The sequence below is a fragment of the Hylobates moloch genome, unplaced genomic scaffold, assembly GCF_009828535.3.
Source record: "Hylobates moloch isolate HMO894 unplaced genomic scaffold, HMol_V3 SCAFFOLD_1, whole genome shotgun sequence".
Lineage (NCBI taxonomy): Eukaryota > Metazoa > Chordata > Mammalia > Primates > Hylobatidae > Hylobates > Hylobates moloch.
The window spans coordinates 152,352,794-152,360,929 of record NW_026652276.1 but is presented as its reverse complement, the minus strand read 5'-3'; the positions used below and the strand labels follow the sequence as shown (position 1 = coordinate 152,360,929).

Sequence of the window (8,136 nt, the reverse complement as noted above, 5' to 3'; positions counted from 1 at the left end):
TGCTCCTGATGTTAAAGGGGGTGTGCTTCTAATATTTTAACTTTAGATGTAGTGCTGGATTTGGCTGAGTTGACCATGTTAAGAAGGTAACCATTATTCTTAAACTACATCTCTTAAAACCAGGAATGTTGGATTTTGTTCTATAAAGATGGCTATATGGATTTTCTCATTTGATATAGAAAATTTTACTGTTTTCCTAATTAAACTCTCCATTGTCCTGAAAGAAACTTCGTGTAGCTAGGCTGTGTATTCTTTAACCGTACCGCTGATTTGTGTACTTGTCTAACTGTGTTTTCTTCCTTACTTAGGATTCTCAAAGGGACCCTTCCCTGGGACATGCTATTCAAATGGAATCCTTCTTGCTGAAGGTTATGAAACTTGACATATAATTTTAATTTTAAATCCAACCAGCCTTTGCAAAGCAAAGAAATGGCTGGGCAATAAGCCTTACATTTCTCTGTTAGTGAAAAGTCTGGGAATGCTTTCAACTTCTTGTTGACTGAGAGTGGTTATGGAAAAATCTCAAAATATTCTGCATCCCTGTTAAACTTCTCACATAATATTCATTTAAATAAACTATAAGATAAGAGTGAGAAAGAGGAAGTCGAGTACCTGTGGGGTAGTGAAACTAGATCCTGTAATGTCTGAGCTGATCAGTGTCTTTGGGTCTCTCCTACTAGGGTAATAATGCAATGTGTCCTCTAACCCAGGACAATTTTGAAAGTAAAAGGAGGTAATAAAGTCACTGGAATTATAGCATCTTAAAATAATATTTTGAAATATTTATTTGTCAGACAAAATTGGTTTTATTGTGTAATAGATCACAAATAGTTCTATGAAAGATTATTCTTGGAAGTAAAATTAAAGTATATTCATGTACATGATGGCAAATTATACAAATTATTCTTTGTATATATTTATGTTAATCATTTTCTTAACTGTACCTATCTGATACCAGGTGGCTGGTATTTTTCTGGCATTAACTGTCTTTCTTTTTTCAATGTGACCTCATATTTATTTTTTCATAAAATTGCCTGCAATAATCTTCAAAGTCAATTTTACGGTTAATGGATTTGGAATTGTCAACAACTTCAATTGACTCTTCCTGTAGCTCATATTACATCCTATTTTTAATTAAGAAAATAATTTTTCTATAACTGTTGGGTTACCTGGTAATTTGAGAAAGTTCAGTTCACTGGAGGACAGTTTTAATTCTAATTTTAATCTTACTGAAATATTATCTCAAATATTGTCTTTTAGCCTCTGCTTAGAGTACCTTCTTCAACAGAAAATTTTGCAAGATGAAACAAGTAAAATAAGTCATCTTGCCTTATAATTATTTTAAATGTTTCATTAATTTTCCAAGCTACAAAATTGCAGGGCCTCTCTATTTCATTCTATTCAGGAACAGAATATAAGTGTGTTTAATTATATACTCTTTTAATAATAAATCAAGCTATTTTGCTCTTGGAGTTGATTCTTTTGAGGGCATTGTTCTATATTTTTACAAGTTTAATTGGTCACATAAATATTAGTTAAATATAGGATTAGGATTACCTATTCACTTTGTGTGTGTGTGTGTGTGTGTCCATCTGTCTGTATTTCAGTTTATCAGTCTCTTACTAAGAAAATATATATACATTTTAAAAGGCTGACAGTGGAAAGTAGGTATTCCTCTTGCCCAGTCTATGGGTCTTCTTGAGGCAATAACAATTACTTTCTGAGTCTTCTTCCAGAAACACTTTCTCTCTGTTAAAGCATGTCTCTATCCGTTTATCATCTATCAATAATCTGTTTATCTCTTTCTATATCTACCTATTTATGTTTGTATATTAACACAAATGGTGTCATTCAAGGAATACTTCTGAACCTCTTTTTTATGTAATAATATTGAAGATTGTACCATATTAGGACAGGTATTTGTGAAACTATTCTGTAAATGAAAGAGAATAATGTCTTGCAGAGAGCATTTATGTATGACTATTTTCTAAATCCTGTAGAGGCAAATAGTTATATTGGGTTTGGAGAAAAAAGACTCTTTGGATTAAAGCAATAGATAGCTCCAGAATTCATTATTGAGCCATGTAATTTTATACCAAACATTTAAATGCATAGTGTTTTTATAAGCCTCTCATAATCAATGTCTGTAATTACAGGTTCTTGCTCTGTTAAAATTAGTTACACTTCCTATTGCAAAACAATAATGTTTTATTTCCATTAAGCATAAAGGCTCTGAACTTGCAGGGTAGTACATCTAAACACTTGATAAACCTGTGGTATTTTTACAATATAAATATAAATGAGATTTTCTTCTTGGTATTTGCCCTGTGAGCTAAATAAGATTAAGTAGAATTGTGCCTGTAACTTTTGGATTAGAGATTCAAGTCCTTCAATCAGGCTCTTACCTGTAGCTTGTCGTGATAAACTTTGTACTTTTTCCCATAAAAATACTCTTATATCTTAAACAGGCATAGCATTTTTTCCTCCTACGGTGGAGATCAGGGACTTAGCCTGGCCAGTTTCCTCAGCCCAGGTCAGGGAGGGCCTGTTTTGGAAGACGTGAATAAAATTAAAATGGATTGTGTGTAGCTCGGAGGCAGCTATGGTAAATCTGAAGTGAGATCCCCAAATAGTTCTCAAGTAGATGAAGGATAGATACAGAAAATGGGAAGAACAAAGCGGAGCCAGAGAGTAACAGAAGCAGGGAAAGGAGGGAGACGATAATGGGTTTGGGGAGGAAAGAGTGGTAGGGCTCTTGAGTGATGTGTGGGGCATTTGGCTCCATACAACAGGCTGGAGAATATGGATGTGGTCTTACCATGAGATTAGAGGATAAAGAACTTTTTGAGTTGGCAAATAAGGTGTTATAATGTGATCCGAGTTTTAAAAGTTATGTTTTAACATGAAAAAATAAATATATTCATAAGCTGCAGATGTAAAAGCACCAAGCCATAGAATAAAATATGTTTCTAGGGAAGCTATGAATCTTTCCATAGGGAATCATTTTATTTTGATAGCTTCAAAAATTCTAATAGAAGATTATCTCCTGAAAGAGAATATAGCTCCTCTAGTTGATCTTCTTCTTAAGGGCTAAATATTGTATATACAAATCTACAGTGAAAATTAGTTTTCAAAGATGTATTTCTAAAAGTCAACTAAATTGTATATTCTTATAAGTAAAAATTGATATTTTCTGTGCTTGATGATTAAACCGTACACTAACAGTCCTCAGTCCTGCTAAAACTCTTCATTCATTTCCCTCTTGATTGATTTTATTTATTTATTTATTTTTTGAGACAGGGCCTCACTCTGTTTCCCAACTTCGAGTGCAGTGGCATGATCACAGTTCACTGCAGCCTCTAACTTCTGGGCTCAAGTGATCCTCCCACCACAGCCTCCAGAATAGCTGGGACCACAAGCACGTGCCACCCATACCCAGCTAATTTTTGTGTTTTTTGTAGAGACAGGGTCTCACTAAGTTGCCCAGCCTCCCAACGTGCTGAGATTACAGGTGTGAGCCACTACACCCAACCCCTCTTAGTTGATTAATACAGAATTTTAAGTTCATATTTTTACCATTGCTATATATTGCTTTTAAAGAATTACCATACAAGATATTGTTGGTTGTTTACTTAAGACTATTTTTCTTTCATATAACTCTCTTTTCTGAAGCATGCTGATTTGGTTCAGCTTTTCCCTTTCTACTGTGCTGTTTTATATTTAAGATGGGCCCCATAGCCAGACTCTGGGGCTACATTGATGAGTGTATTCCAGTGGTTCTTAACCAGGGGACATTTGGCAACGTCTGGAGACATTTTTGACTGTTGCAATTGGGGAGGGTGCTATAGGTATCTAGTGGGTAGACAGCAAGGAGGATTTTAAACAATGTACAGAATAGTTCCCTCCAACAAAGAATTATCCATCCCAAAATGTCATTAGTGATGACATTTTTACCCAATCATGGTGGTCCCCTTTCTAAATCACTGTTGGTTTAGGCATAAACATGTGATACAATTCTTGCTGATGAAATAGCAGAAATCTAAGGAAAGTTCCGTTTCATTAATAAAAATCAATAAATGTGGCCGGGCGCGGTGGCTCACGCCTGTAATCCCAGCACTTTGGGAGGCCGAGGCGGGCGGATCACGAGGTCAGGAGATCGAGACCATCCTGGCTAACACAGTGAAACCCCGTCTCTACTAAAAATACAAAAAATTAGCCGGGCGAGGTGGCGGGCGCCTATAGTCCCAGCTACTCTGGAGGCTGAGGCAGGAGAATGGCGTGAACCCCGGGGGGCGGAGCCTGCAGTGAGCCGAGATCGCGCCACTGCACTCCAGCCTGGATGACAGCGAGACTCTGTTGCAGACAAAAAAAAAAAAAAATCAATAAATGTAAAGAAAATGACTCCCTTTTCCACTGATACAGTCATATCTGGATGCAATGTATTGAACTCTGACAGCCACCTTAGATTCATGAGGATGATTAGGAAGAACAATGTTGATGTACCTTAAAGAGCCTGAGAGAAAGATGGAGAGAATCTCTGTGTGTGTGTGTGTGTGTGTGCTCCTGTGTGTGTGTGTCTACATATGAGAATCACCATTTTAACCAGCCTCCAGCCTGAAACTGTCATATCTCAGGGCTTTTTCTAAGAAAAAAATTTTCTTTCTATTGTTTAAGCCAGATGAATTTTTGTTACTTTTAGCTATCAGGCAGCGTCTTAATTGATAACATTATTTAGCATTTGCTTATTTCATAATTAAATATTTAACCTTTTTGACATTTAGTTTCATTTTTGATTGAAATTTCTTTTATGTCCTATCTTTATCATTATTTATTTTGCTTTACTAATAGGCTCGGTAAAATTTGCGTGTGTGTGTGTGTGTGTGTGTGTATAATTTTAGAAGAAGGGTACATTGGTGATATTAATTAATCTTTGTAAGTCTAAAATGCCTTTTTTTTCATCTCATGGGAATGAGAGCTTGCTTGAATGTTGGATTATTCATAGTTCAGTACATTTTAGATATAGCTGTTGAGGGTTCTGTCTGTTTAGTGTACACCATCCTCTATTTGTTATGGAAGAAAGGTTTGAGGACCATCTGTCGTTATTGTGCGACCTGTTTTTTTTTTTTTTTTGTCTAGAAGCTTATAGAATTATTTGCTTGTTCTTAAAATTAAAAATGTTAATCAAAGCCGGGCGTGGTGGGCTCACACCTGTAATCCCAGCACTTTGGGAGGCTGAGGCGGGCGAATCACCTGAGGTCAGGAGTTTGAGACTAGCCTGGCCAGCATGACAAAACCCAGTCTCTATTAAAAATACAAAAATTAGCTGGGCATGGTGTTGCACACCTGTAATCCCAGCTACTCAGGAGACTGAGGCAGGAGAATCGTTAGAACCTGGGAGACGGAGGTTGTGGTGAACCAAGATGGCACCACTGCACTCCAACCTGGGCAACAGAGCAAGACTCTGTCTCCAAAAAAAAAAAAAAAATATTAATCAAGGCCATTTCCATCACAGTTATGGCGGCTAACACTAGTATCAGCTCCTTACAGCTGCTACTGCTAGAGCTTGTAGACAAATCTAAGAATCAAAAATTCTCATTGTGATGAAGAGTGATGAGGAAATTGTTGATACTCTTCTGGGATTTGATAACTTTGTCAATATGGTACTGTAAGATACCACTGAGTTTGAAATCCCACCAGAAGAAAGAATACTAAATTAGATCAGATTTCGCTAAATGGAAATAATATAATAATGTTGGTTCATGGAGGAGGAGGACCTGAGGTATGAATGTGTTTCCTTGTTTTGTCTTGGAATGAAAAGAAAATAGATTTTTTTTCGCCTTTTAGTGTTTAGATCCTATAAAGCTAAGTTTCCTATTAAGGGAAATGTTTTGAAGATGTATACCCATTTTTGTAAGTTAATCATGATTATCTTGGAAAAAAAAGAAAAGAGTTTATTTGAAGACTAAAATGGAAGTGTTTTGGTTAAAAAATTTCATCAAGATATTATAAAATATAAATTGCTACTTCTTAATTTTGCCTAAGACTCAATAAATGTGTTTAATTATAAACACCAAGGCTGTGTTTAGTTTCTGGAAATGTTTCTTCTTATCATCTAGCTGGTTATTGATTTTCATTATGATCAACTCTTTATTTCTGGAAAGCTTGTTTTCCAGATTTGAGACGTTCCTCAACTTACGGTGGAGTTACATCTTGATAAACACATTATAAGTTGAAGATATTGCAAATTAAAAATGCATTTAATGTACCTAAACTACTGAACAGCCTAGCCTACCTTAAGTGTGCTCAGAACGCTTACATTAGCCTTCAACTGGGTAAAATCAGCTGGCAACACACTGCACTGCAGAGTATTGATTTACCCTCCAGATCGCATGGCAGACTGGGAGCTGAGGCTCGCTGCCTCTGCCCAGCACAAGAGAGTCTGCTACTACATATCACTAGCCTGGAAAAAGATCAAAATTCAAAATTTAAAGTAGGATTTCCACTAAATGCATATGGCTTTTGCACCATTATAAAGTTAAAATTGTAAGTAAAACCATCTGTATTGGAAATCTGACATTATTATCTGTGTGTCCTTTATAATTCGCATCTCTTTAGCCTGCCTCCACAAAGGCCTGAATTTCTCCTTGTTTTTTTTTTTTTTAACCGATTTGATCGTTGTAGTAGTCAGTTTATTCTTTATTGTTCCCATTACAGTAAAAAAGTTAGCAATCACACTTTTCAGTTTGAAACCTCTTTTCTATTTTCAAATTGTTTTGTTTATGACTACAGATCTTGTTTTTTTTTTATCTGTATGATAAGATGCTTCTGTAAGGGGTTTAGCCAGCTATTAAACCTCCAGAGTGACCTCATCTCCTAAGCCAGCACCTTTGTCAGGTTTACACTGTGGGTGCCTTTGTAGCTCCCCACTGCATTAAGACTCCAGGTTTTATTGTACTTCCTGGAAATGCCAGCAGAATGAACAATTTCTCCCACAAATCATCACATGACTTAGCTTTATTTTCAGGCCCCACTGCAAACTGTTGGAGGCAGGTGCTGTCCCTTCCCTTACTCCCTGCAGGCTGTCTTTTATACATATTAGATTATGGGCATGTCAGTCCTCACATCTTGTTTGTGCTGCCGTAGAGAGATTTCTTGAATTTTCAGGTTGACTAAGTACATCTTTCTGTCATTTCCAAGTGGGTATAATTGTCTCCTTACTATATTCAAAATAGAAGAATGTGGGCTGAGTTTGGCATCTTGTATAGAATGCTACCATTTACTCCACTTTAAATTGAACCTAACATAGGTTGAATGACTTGTCCAAACTCACAATAAGTAGCAGAGCCTGGTCTTAAACTTAGATCATTTGAACCCAAATTTTGTGTTCTTCGTACTATGGAAGGCAGTATGCATAGTAGTTAAGAGTGGGAATCCTAGAGAAGGAGAGTAGACAGGTTCTGACATCTGGAGGAGTAGACCCATAGGGAACCATGACAAGGAATTGATTCTCTAGTCAAGCAGGAACACGAAAAGAGAATTTTCTTTTCACACCTTACTTCACAGTGTGACCACTGATTTCAATCCCACCTTTTGTGATGCTTCCTCTAACATTGTTGTCATTGCCTTAACAGTTGTCATGGCTTGCTAGTTATGCGAGGAGAAGTGATCATGGGGCCATTTGCCCTGAGCATCCAGCCTCTAGTGGTCCTTGTATACTGGGGCTAGGATGTCTGGGTTCCAATCCTGCTCAGTAGCCACCATGACCACAGACAAATTACTAATGCAAATAGAAATGATGGTAATGTTTATCGTACAGAAGTGTTGTAATGATGAAATGTGAAAGAACATGAAAAGTGACAGAAAGCAGGCAGTACCTTCCCAAACATGTGGGCCTACCCTAGAGCAGGCTCTTTGGTAGTTAATGAAGATAAGACAGCAAATACAAAGGTCAAGTTGCTCCTTTTTTTGGAAGAGAAAATAAATCAGTATTTAAAAAATGATAGTTGATGAGTTCCCAATAAATATTAGCTTCTCTTATTTATTATATAACTATTATTCAAGTGAGCCCACTAAGCCCAGGAACTAGTGAGAAAACTCTCTTAGCAATAAGATGGACTGATGTATTACGTATTTTCC

The 8,136-nt window shown here is 36.6% G+C and overlaps 1 pseudogene; it reads left to right on the top strand.

Annotated features, from left to right (window-relative positions):
* Window positions 1–5,514: 5,514 nt before the first annotated feature.
* Window positions 5,515–5,785, top strand: LOC116809613 (U6 snRNA-associated Sm-like protein LSm5; annotated as a pseudogene).
* The last annotated feature ends 2,351 nt before the right edge of the window (window positions 5,786–8,136 follow it).